The 11861-nt window shown below is 43.8% G+C and overlaps 1 protein-coding gene across 1 annotated transcript in view; it reads left to right on the top strand.

Moving 5' to 3' along the window:
* The first annotated feature begins 10474 nt into the window (after positions 1 to 10474).
* Positions 10475 to 11861, top strand: part of LOC102291498 (homeobox protein OTX2) — a 6893-nt gene continuing 5506 nt past the window's right edge. The window contains exon 1 of the mRNA XM_005917659.2: positions 10475 to 10604. The gene's annotated coding sequence lies outside the window, so the exon portion shown is untranslated. The remainder of the gene's footprint in view (positions 10605 to 11861) is intronic.

Genomic DNA, 11861 nt, shown 5'->3' with positions numbered 1-11861 from the left:
GGCTTGCTCCCCTCACTCTGCTCACTTCCCTGTGTCCTCCTTCTTCTTCTTCTCCTTCTTCGATTTTTTTCCCCTTCTCTTTTTGTCTGGCGTCTGGTCCACTAGAGCTGTATTTAATTAGTTTCTGTTGGGTTAATTAGGGGCTAAAGTTAGGGGGTCGGACCAGAACAAAAGCGGGTCAGGCTGGACGGATGCAGGTGCTCAGGAGTGGTTGCCAGATTCCACCGTTCAGATTAAGATGGCCTTGAATTGTCTGGAGTATTGGAGAGCAGGCGAGCCACTAGTAAATCGCAAGGAGGGGAGGTTTTCCACCTCACACGGGACGGTGGGCTCCATATGTACCCACGGCAGCATCACCGTTCTTGTTTATATGAATCTCAGCATCATTTCTATGCGTGTGCCACGCCGGCATTCATCACAGAGTTGGTCCAATGTATGGCGCGTGCAAATGATGTCCTCGCCAGTCTGTTGTATGTTCTCATTCATATCACTGCCCGCCACCATGTGCCCCCCACCCCCAACCCTTTTTTCCCCCAGCAGTGCCAGCTATACCCTGCTCCTTTGGCTTGCGTGGAATTAGAAGAAAAATATGTGAGGAGGACATCAAATGACCAAACCAAGCAAGTGAAGCATACATAAAATGGGCAGCAGCAGCCTTTGAAGTGTACATCAGTGGCCCGAGTGAAGTGATCACATAAATTAAACGCATAAAGACAGCAGTGTGGATGTGAGTATAGACTGCTGCGCTTTCATCTCACCTGTTTACTAACTGTTCTTTTTGGCACACTGTTTGAAACTCACACATGCTGTATGCAACTCATACATTGCAAAAGTAAAAGAAAGACACCATTCGACTTTTTTGAAAGGGAAGGAGAGGAGAGAGGAGAAACGAGAGGAGAGGGATCTCTGGCATGGCTGGAGCCCCTCAGTGTGTGAGGGTCCTGGGGCCCTTTAGACAGGCGCCAGCCCAGCAGGGAAGCAGAGACAATCACGCAGCACCAGATTCAATGCACAGAGATTGAGGGATGGGAGAGAGATGAGGAGTCACAGAGGGGTAGATTGAAGGGGGAGCGGGACAAAGAGGACAGCTGAGAAAGGTGGAGGACACGACAAGGAGACGAGTGGGAAGGGTCCAGGTAGAAATCGAAGGAGCGCAGAGCAAACAAGCTAAAAAGAATTGGATGGAGAGGGGGAGAATGACAGCGCAGATCAAGAGGAGAAGTAAAAGGAAGAAAGAGCGAGCCTGACAGAGATAGCATATATTCCCTCTGTAACAGTCTTTATCACCAGCCCAGATCGTGGCGTATGAACAGTGATCCAAGTCAACCATCTGCTGAGGCTAGATAAGCCTGGGAGAGCTGGGTATTGAGCTGTCACTCAGGGAGGAGTGCAGAAAAGGAAAGAAAGGAGGGGAGAGAGAGAAACAGAAGAGAAATAAAGACGGGACAGGAGAGAGATGGAGAAGAAGGAGGGAGGGAGGGAGGTGTCTGCGCAAGGTAGGAAAAATGAAAGGAGAAGATTTGTGCGGAGTGGAGAGCACCCGTCTTGTTAGAGAAAGACTTAACGTCAACTAGATGTCCAGCCCCGTCCCGTCTGATCTCGAATAATCCTTCAGTTAATAAGAGGAACAATAAAAGTGTTTTCTTTCTCGCCAGCCTACACGTCCCACACGCACACATATATCACACTGTGAGACGCATCGACTCACATCACTCCTCATCACGCTAATGATGACAGGATGTTTGTTTGTTTTCTGTCACTGGCAGCATGTGCATATTCACATTTGTCACGTTGTAAAGTTCTAATCACGAAACAGGGCTTCTTGCCATTTCAAACAAATCTGCAATTCGCTTATATTAATGTGCAAAAATGTGTGGGGGGAGCTGTGTCCCCGTGAACATCACCTCCATTGGTCGGGAAGATCCCAACACTGGTTTAAAAAATTAATTCTGTCCTCATTTACTTGATGTTTGTTTGATTTCCTTCAAGTGAATCAATCCCAGTTTTATATGCATGGATCTGTGCATTTATAGTGTGATACCCTGGTAGATATAGGGGGGTGAATTAAGGCCAGGAGGGGGGTCAGGCCCGGGAGTGGGGGTTAGGAGGGGATTAGCTGAGGCCGGTTGGATCATTTTACAGCCGGAGGACCCCCCCCTTCACCCTCTGCAGTCTCCTGGACAATAAGGATTAAACTCCTCTTGTTCCTCAACTCTGGAAAACGGCAGGGCGACAAAGACACTATTCCTCCTGGGTCCCCTGGCTGTGGCTGGGAGCTAAGGAAAGGAGAGGAGGGTGGGAGGGAAGAAGTGATGGAGTGAAGGGAAGGAGGAAGGGAGGGAGGAAGAGGCAGGGGGTCCGTCATAAAATTAATCCCTTCACAATTTCCTCTGGGTGCAAAGTGAGATATGAGGCAGACATGTCTAATGAAATGCTACAGTCATCTAAGGACACAGTGATAAAAGCATATATTAAACTAATGGAGCCCGTCATTAGTGGCTCTATTAAGCGGATCGAGATAGTGCGCTCTCTTTTGGTGATCTGCGTGGAAGATTAATCAATTCTAAGAAAAGCCCACCTTCTCACAGTTTCCTATTTTAATGCTCTTGGCATTTATGTGGCAATATTTTAGTTACGTTACCCATAATCCTCAGAGCTGGAACTATTCACTATCTGTTGTTTTTATTACTTTTTTGCTCACTTTCATGCTTAGCTTGGGACACAGACTGGAATCATAGGTAAACAGCCAGCCAGGCTCCAGATGAACATAACATTCATATTAACACACTTATAAAGCTCAGTCAGTAATGTATTAAATCCACAGAGTGTATATAAACAGTGGGTATAGCCAGGTCACGTGGTTTGCCCCATCCTGATTGCCGCTTTTTGAAACCAGATCTCCAGCATGGGATGGATCTAATCTGACAGCATGCTCATATATTAGCCGCTTCTTGATCACAGTGAAAGTTTATTATTGTTGCCCTTCTGGAGACTCACGGAGATCGGAATATACAAAATGAACATCATGCTGTCGTTCATATGACGTCAGAGTAGCGATTGAAGTGCGTCATGAATGTCTTTTACTGGTACTTACATCTTATTTCTTAAATCTGCACAAAAACTTCAGTCTAAAAAAATTTTCTGCACTGTTAGTACCTCAACAGGTCATTTCTATGCTTCAGTTTTTCTACAGATGGAACAAATACAGCATAAAGTGATGATCAGCTGTGTCTTATAACAAAGCCTTAACTTTAAATTAACAGTACAATGTTCAGCAACTTAATGGTAACAAATCCCAAAATGTCTACACATGCTGTCAGATTGATACACGTTTCCAGTCTTTTTCCTGAGCTAAGCTGGCTTCCAAAATGTCAAAGCTATTGATTCCAAATTAAATCGCTGGACATAAATCCCAGGTGCAATATATCATTTGGGTCCTCTGCGAATAAAAAAAGTATCCCGAGCTAAATAAGTCAAAGGATAAATCCTGTGTAAAGGCCCAGTGTTGAGCACAGTGCGATCATAGCCTGAGGCATGGCGATTAGGAAAGCTTAGATGTCAAAGAGTCCACCCAAGGACGTACTACTGGGCTCAGTTTGTGGCACGGTGCCCTCCTTGTTTGCACTTACAATTACTGTTTCGTCTGCTTTGGGGGATGAAGGACAAAAGTAATTCTGTGATGTTGTGATGCAGAGTATCCAATTTACTGGTCAACGACCAAGTGAGAGGAACATAAAAGAGAAAGACAAAAGAAACAGAAGTCCATGGGTTTTAATCTGAGAATAAAAAAAACGAAAAGAAAAAGAAAGAAATGAGGGAGTCATAGAAATGAAAAGAGAAAAAGGCTGAGGAGGAGGGCAAGCAGCACAACAGAACCAGGGGGAGTAAGAGGAGAGGAGGGGCGTTTCTTACAAAAAGGGGTTTCTTTTTTTTTTTTACTTATAGGGAAAAAGAGCAAAAGAAAAGCCTCTTCTTGCCTCCTGGATGCAGTGTCAAACCCAATCAGTGTCTGGTCTGGCAGTGCTGCTTGTCTCCCAGGCACCAGCTCACAATGGAGGAGAGCCTGGGCCGCCACACCTCTCACTTCCAATCTGCCTCCTCCAGGACAGGCCTGAAAGCGGGGAGGGACAACAATGCACCTCAAATGTTCAAATTCTCATAAAAAAAGTGCCTATGTGGTGAGAATTGGATTAGCTAGTAAAAGAAAGAAGAAAAAAAAAGCACTCTGGTAGCTTTAGATCAGTTCATGCTGACTTGGACAGTTAATATCAGTTTTTATTGTTAAAAAGCTGGAATAAGTGGGGCTTAGGATAAATGTCTGGGTGTAGGTAGGGGTATTGTTCTTAAAGATTTTCCGAGCAAGAACGGGGTCTTAGTGTCACGGTGTATATACGTAAAAGCCAAACACAAACATGGATAAACCGCAACGACGATTACAACCACCAACAATCCCTGAGCTGCGGAGTCCTGTGCTAATAAACGTGAGCAGCAAGGTCTGATCCTTAAAAACCTCGCTACTTTAAAAAAAAATGTCTGTCTTGAATAGACACCCCCTTAAATGGTATTGTTGAGCAAATCCGGTATTAAAAGGAAAGGGTTACTCTGCGTTTAGACTCTTGAAGACTTTAGTTAAGCCAGTGCCGCTGCCACTTTTGCAGCCCGGGCTTCATCCGGCCCGAGTAAACCTGTCTCTCGGTGGCGATTGGCTGAAGGCGAAGGGGCCATCTTTTTCACACGCTTCATCCCTCGCCACCACACCAACCCCAAAGCCCCCCCTTTCCTCCCAACACCCCCGGCTAGTGTTTACCCGTCATCAAACAATGGCTGGTTACTGGCAATTAAACAGCATTTTCTGAGGAATCCGCTGCTCTGGTCTAATGGCATTACTGTTGGATGATTCAATCCTTGAATAGTCAACAGGATTTTGCCTCTCACCAGGAAAAATACTGCTTCATCGAATTACCCGTATTACATAGATTTACCCAAAGCTTATGATTCAGGGTTCACAGATTACCGCTTTTCTAAAGATGGCTGGAGAAAGGCGCGATAGGCTGGGAGAGTGATGACTCCAGTGCCTCCAAGCTGGCCCCTGCCTTTCACTGGCACACTTTTCCCCAGAATGCTTTGCAGATTTGGAGAGATTATTAATTTATGTGAATGCAAACACTTTTCTTTTGTGCTTCGTTCGTCTTGCTTGAACTTTATCATCTTAGACGATGCGAGCACCAGTAGCACACGCGCACAACATACACACAAGTACAGGCTAGACACAAAGATATAGGAGCCAAGCTGCACATTGTGCCCTTTGACCTTCCTTGGGTCGAGTCGGCCCGGGCAGCTCGAGGAACCGGGAAGATTGGCCAAGTCCATTATCTCACAATGAAGGGCTAATTACCAGGCCTGCAAGCCTCAAATCACACGGCAGCAGACTGCCTGTCTCTGTCCTCCGCTCACCCAACATCTTAATTGCTCTTTTATTCTTTCTCTGTTTTTTACTGTGCCTCTCTCCCCGACTCACTCCTTCGTCGCCTCAGCCATTTCACACATAAAAGCAAGATGCTAATTGCCTGCTATGGAAATATTGGGCCTGTGATTAGCCAGGCAGAAGGTTTGGCTGGCCTGTCTCTGTGTGAAACAGTGTCGAGCCAGCATGCCCGATGCAAAAAAAATTTAAAAAATAGAAAAGTGCGTTAGTCAGCGGTGAAAGGAAATTCATTTTTCCCATCACTCGCATGCGGAGCAGGGTTGAAAGCACGAGGACTGTTATTGTGCTCCAGTGGCAATTTGTCAGACTGCTATGTTGGCAGTAAGTTGACAGAAAATCAGCTTGAGCAAAATTACAGAGAAGTTATTTCAATTACTTTTAGGCTAAGTTGGTGTTTTGCTGTGACATTGACATTATAAGGTTTAAATATTTGGACTACATTCAGTTAATAAAGAGGTGGGGTTTGGGAGTGGGAGGGCACCAGGTTGATACACATGATTGATCGTGTTCAGGTAAAGTGTTGTTATCTCCAATGATTAATTCACCCGAGGCCTTTATTAAGTTCTCCCCCTTGTGACCCTCTGATTTATTATCTCATTCACTAAGTAGTTTGCTGATAATGGCCACACATAATCATCTAACAAGACAACAGGGGTTTGTTAATGGACTCCATCTAGAGACCCATATACAGTACATATGGAAATGAGACCCAGTGGGGGAATTTGCAGGACCCACTTCCAGCTTCTGTGCCATCTAACGGCTTATTTTCAAAATATTTTCTCCAATTAAACCTCAACATGGCGAGGAAAATGCGTTTTGTAAGCGTGCGTGTATGTGCTTTGTCATATTGTATCCGTAAACTAGCTAAACGCAGCTTCCTTGGGAACCTCGAGCTCTTTTCTGCGCACTTCAAATTGTGCTTGGTTATTTTGATAACTCATTCAAAGAAAGTCACCTGCCATTTGACCTTGGTTTTTGTCCCAACCAGCGCTCTTTGAAAACCTTGGCGGATATTGAAATGCTCTTTCAGACAAGTTCTCTTTGCAGTGGCTCCTCAAGAGCTTTGTCCAAGATGTTGGAAAAGCTGGAGATGGTGGTGAGGGGGGAAGGCTGCTTTTTTTCCCAACAGTGGCAGCAGTGGAGTGGCAGCGGTAGTGCAATGATTGGTGGTGACGGCGGCAGTGGTGGTGGTGGTGGGGAATTTGGGGACAGAGAGGGGTGCAGGTCGGCTGTTCAAAGGCTGGCTTTTTACATTGTTGGTCAGTTGGGGATTAAGGTCCTCTGTGCAGCAGAATAGCCCCTCTAATTAAAAAGGATAAGAAGGCAGAAAAATAGCGAGAGGCACGGGAGGAAGCAAAGAAAGAGGGAGAGGGGAGAGCAAATTTGCAGAGAAAAGAAAGAAAAGAAAAACTGTTTTCAGTGTCACTCCCGCAGCCGGGCCCATCAATTCAGACTGGATTAACTTTACACTCCTCCTCCTCATTTCTCTCTGCCACTCTCTCTCCCCAGTCTCTTTCTATCGAGCAGTTTCCGAACTTTGCTCTCCACATGCACTTTAATCTTTTGAATGCATGCTTTCAAAGCATTTAGTTGACCTCATAAAGAGCTTCACCTGTATATTTCTGGGACAATCTTACAGGAAAACTTCACGTGTCATAGCTAAAGATGATGTAACAGTTTACCTATTATAGAAGCAAAACAAACCAAAACCGTAGCCAGGAGCTAAAACCAATTACCAGCACCAGTTTCATTCTGCTAAAGGCTTGAATTTGTGTGTTAGGCTGCATTGTGTGTTTGCTGCTCACTATTTGCCATCATCAGAATGTGAATAGAGAAGGCTGTGTGCTGTGCCCCAGATGCTGGCTGTCAGTAGGTGGGCTGTTTGCCGTGGGGATGCCAGGTTGTGTTTTTGTTTGGCCCTCCTCTGTCCCGCCTGCCTCCCTCCCCTCAATTGGTGGGGGGTCCTGGGCTCCTGGGGCCAGTCCCTGCTGACCAATACCCAGGTATGAGGCCTCTCAGTTTGGCTAACACTATAGCCACAGGCCGTGGGAGGTTAACGAGGTACCAGCAGGCACTAGGCATTCAACTCTCCCATGGGGAAACCACAAGTGGTGGGTGTATCTCAATGAAGGGCATGAATATGATGTGATATTAGCTATGACAGCCATGAGGCAGTGGACTATAATGGGAAAATTGTAATACTGTGCTGCAGGTGCAATATGAAGTACGGCACTGACACCAAACTATCAAAGAAGAATCTCCAAAATGTCATTTCACCGGAAAAGTACATGTAGCCAAACCACGCTAGCATTTAAAGGTGTTAAAATTTGCTATTTTATTTAATGTGTTGTTGCAATAATTGGATTTTGTCATGTAAATCTGAGCATGGCAATAAGTCCCCAGCCACACAGGCCTGGAGACTGGTTCTCTACCATCTATCAACCACTGTTTGCTAGGGAAAAATGTGTGCTCCCTGATCAGCTGGCAAGTGCTTGTTAGAGGTTGATGGTAGTTTCTGGGAAATCAGCTGCCTAAAACACAGTCCCAAAGGCCTAAGGTCTGATCAGTGGCTATGTGTATTCTCTTACTGGGGGGGCAAATGTCTAATTGCAATTCCTTTGGTCACTAGTACCTAGCTGTAGTCACTCTGCAAATTTTTTGCTAACTAGCTGAGCAGTAGTAAAGTTTGTCTCTGGTTTGCATCCTGTAAGTCGTACAACCACTCGGCTAGCAGTTGGCCAATGTTTGCAGACAACCCAGCATCTTCCATGCAAACTACGAGTGACCTCAGCAAAGCAATCATAAGGAGGTTTTTGATGTAGCACCATCTTTGGTGCCAATTTTCCCTGGCAACAGCCAGCAACCTCTAGCAACTATTTACCAACCAGTTGGGGAGCAAACATTTTTCTCTCCCAACCAATAAGACACAAAAAGCTCTATACACTTTTTTTTGCCAGTGTGACTTCACATTTGAGTTGCTGGAAAACAGCTCCCCCTCACAGGATAAGAAGGTTTTTGTCTCCGTTGTTCAGCTGCTGCCCAGAGCCTTCTGTTAATACAATAGTTAAATATCGAGGGACGCTCGGTTTGTCTTCTTGTAATCATCAATACATGTATGGCTTCTTCCACAATGCCTATCAATAAAGTTATCATTGTCAGGTGCAGATGGCAAAAGAAAAAAAAAATCACGATAATGTCCAATATAGTTTCCCCCCCATCAGCGTGTAACAGATGGGATTGACAGAGTGGGCCAAGTCATTGATTTGACCTTGATTTAGGCCTAGACCACTGAAGTGAGAGGTAGTCAGAGGAAATAAAGATTAAGAATATTAATCCATGAAGCGATACAATTTGGTATATTGTGTTTACATCATGTAAATGTTACATTTACCCCCATTTATACTCCATAAATTAGAGATCAAACTCTTTCATTAGATTGTGATTATGATATTTTTAAACAAATGTTTAATGTTTAAAGTCTGTCACCCTGATGTACAAGGAACAAACAAATGGGTGCTGGAAAAGAGAAGTGGCAGCAGCTCAACATACTTCCCTCATGCCAGCATTATCCAGTACACTCTGAGAGAGAGCAGCGTTGCAGTCCCACGATTCTTAGCCTTCAATTCGTCTCCCTAACAGCAGGAGAAACCGTGACTGCGTCGATTCGCCGGGAGACAGGGGGAGGGCATATTGCCACAGACATTAACAAGCGACTTCACCTTTTAACAACCACGGCTCCGTTTAGCTGAAACGCTCCCCAGGGCTGTTAGATATTTTCCGATGAATTATATATCAGAGCTGAAGATGAAAGGACTCTGCGTGAGCCAAGAACATCGCTGTGGGACAACAAGGAGACCAGATATTTAAGCCCGGTGAGGCTGTTTGTTTTAGCGTGCATCCATGAAGGCAGAAAATGGGAAAACTCCACGGCCTGCAGTGAAACTGTAAAGGCTATATAGAGATTTGGAAAGATCCAGAAATGACCAAAGTAGGCACTTTTAAAAAAAAGAAAAAATAAGGGTAAAATCAGTTTTATTTATTTATTTATTTATTGATTTTAAAGCCTTTATGCAAGGAATTGACACGAATGGTGCTGAGATTTGCTGTAGCAGCACACAGAGTGCAGGCCTTATTGATTTCAGGCTTGTCTAACAACCCAGCAGCCTCGCAGTCTGTTCATCTGGCACATAGACTCCTAATTAGTTGTCTAACCTGCTGTTTGTTTGGGAGCATCAATCAAAGCCTTCATTTAGGGATGAGGAGGCCAAAGTTTTGTCGGAAACTGATGATTTTTTAAAAAAAAATCCAAACCGAACTGGGATCCAGGATTAAGCCCGAGCACAACAGATGAGCGAAAAGAAAAGAGCATAGAGGGATTAGCTTTAGTGGTAATCTAATCCCGAAATGCAACCTGCACCTCCTTCCTACAACCACAGAATTTTTTTAAGCACACACATTGCTCAGGATTTGACTGTAGGGAGTGGGGGCGCAAAGTTTCAACCAACATTTACATTTATTTTTTCTTCATATGTTCTTCATGGAGTTACACAGAATCAAACCACAACAGATCTCTCCGAAATTATTATTATTATTATTATTAATATTATTATTATTATTATTTGTTTTTCTTATTTTTTAATATTTTGTCTTCAGCCTCCGTGTCAATCCATCTACTATAATTATGTCATAATAGCACAGCTGGTTTATTGTAATATTTGATGGTCACAGCACTGATGGCAACACACCTTAGCCCATAAATACCATGCCATATTTTACCTGTGTCAAAATATATCAACGTATATGTAATTACATTATTTTTTTAGTTCCCTTTGCTGGGCATCAGCGATGCTTCGGAGCCAGCAATAGGCCACTTTTCTCCAACTGCATCTTTTGATACCCCCCTGCCCATCATATTTTGTCTCATTTCCATTGGCTGCTAAAATTCTTCGCCCCCTCCATCTCTTCCTTCCTTCCTTCCTTCCTCTCTCTCTCCTCTCACACACGTTCTTTCAGCATAAATACCGAGCATCTCTCGGTATTATCCACATCCAAAGGTTTACCGCAGGCACATAAATCCTTCACAGGCCCATGACCAAAAACCGAGCGCCTAACAACTGAAGTAAGTGGCCCATTTAACTTCCGCCGTTAATTTAGATTGACTCTATTTTTTTATTATTATTATTATTATTATTATTATTATTATTATTTAATTGACAATGAAAGCCACTGGGAGCTGCTTGCCATGAAGCTAGCCTACAGGGAGATAATTGAGGAGGCGTGTTCAGGGGGAAACTTTTTTCCCAGTCTTGCCTCTGCCGGGCTGCACGCCTGAAGCAAAGACGCAGTGAGCCGAGGAATAGCGGGACTGTGGAGCAGTCCGCAACTTGTGGACGTTTCAGTAGAAGCCTTGGATAGAATTAAGCTTAAACACATCGAAATCAGTTCGTTTTTTGTATCTTATTCAGGGGGAAAGCCCCTCAGATTATTTATAATAATAACAACAACAACAACAACAACAACAACAACAACAATAATAATAATATAATACAGCTTTAATTACAACCTGCCTGATTTGTTTTTTTAAATGTGATAGCAGTGCATTAAAAAACTTTGTTTAATAATAATAATAATAATAATAATAATAATAATAACAGAGGCCCACATGAGCGTTTGTCAGTTTGGGAAAGTGAGTTGTGCGGCTGGTTGTGATGGGGTTTGGGGGTAATGGGGGGGGGGGGGGGGAGGGGGTCTGGCAGTCAGCTGGTCTGATAAATACAATGCCAGTCTTTGTTTTATTTTCGTGACGCAGAAAATTAAGGAAGCCTGAATGCGGAGTCGTGGCTGGCGTCCTGTAATCAGGCCAGCGCGTGCCGTCCGGATTATCTCGTTAATTTCTTACAGAAGGAAGAAAAAGGGGAGGAAAAAAAATATACCAGCCAATAATAATTAAATATCCAGGCAGGGTATTTATTATTGAACGGGGTTGAAATAAAGCGACAGATTGAGCACAGGAGTGGCCGTTATGTTGGCTGTATAAAAACGAGGGGTCCGGCTCGGAGCGCCCCGAGTCCTTGTAAAACTTGTAAAACTTATTCTACAGGTAGGTGTAAGTGGAAACGAGAGGCCTCGGACCGGCTGCAGATGTCTGCGGAAGTTAGCCCAATATATTAGCAATTAATAAAATATTAAGGTGTGCTTATCATCTGATCAAAGAGTAAGTATGTCTTTAATTAACAGGACCCTCGAAGTAAAACTGTCACATAATGCAAAATGTTTTTTCTTTTTTTTCTTTATTCGATTTTTAATTTAATGTATTTTTATGTTTGTATTTATTTGTGCAATTTAAGAGTTTGTTTTTGAATGCCTACATTTTTTT

The sequence above is a fragment of the Haplochromis burtoni genome, unplaced genomic scaffold (genome assembly GCF_018398535.1).
Source record: "Haplochromis burtoni strain Fernald_Lab_line unplaced genomic scaffold, NCSU_Asbu1 Contig_28, whole genome shotgun sequence".
Taxonomy (NCBI): domain Eukaryota; kingdom Metazoa; phylum Chordata; class Actinopteri; order Cichliformes; family Cichlidae; genus Haplochromis; species Haplochromis burtoni.
Note: the sequence above shows the minus strand (reverse complement) of the source record. Positions and strands in the feature narration are given on the sequence as shown.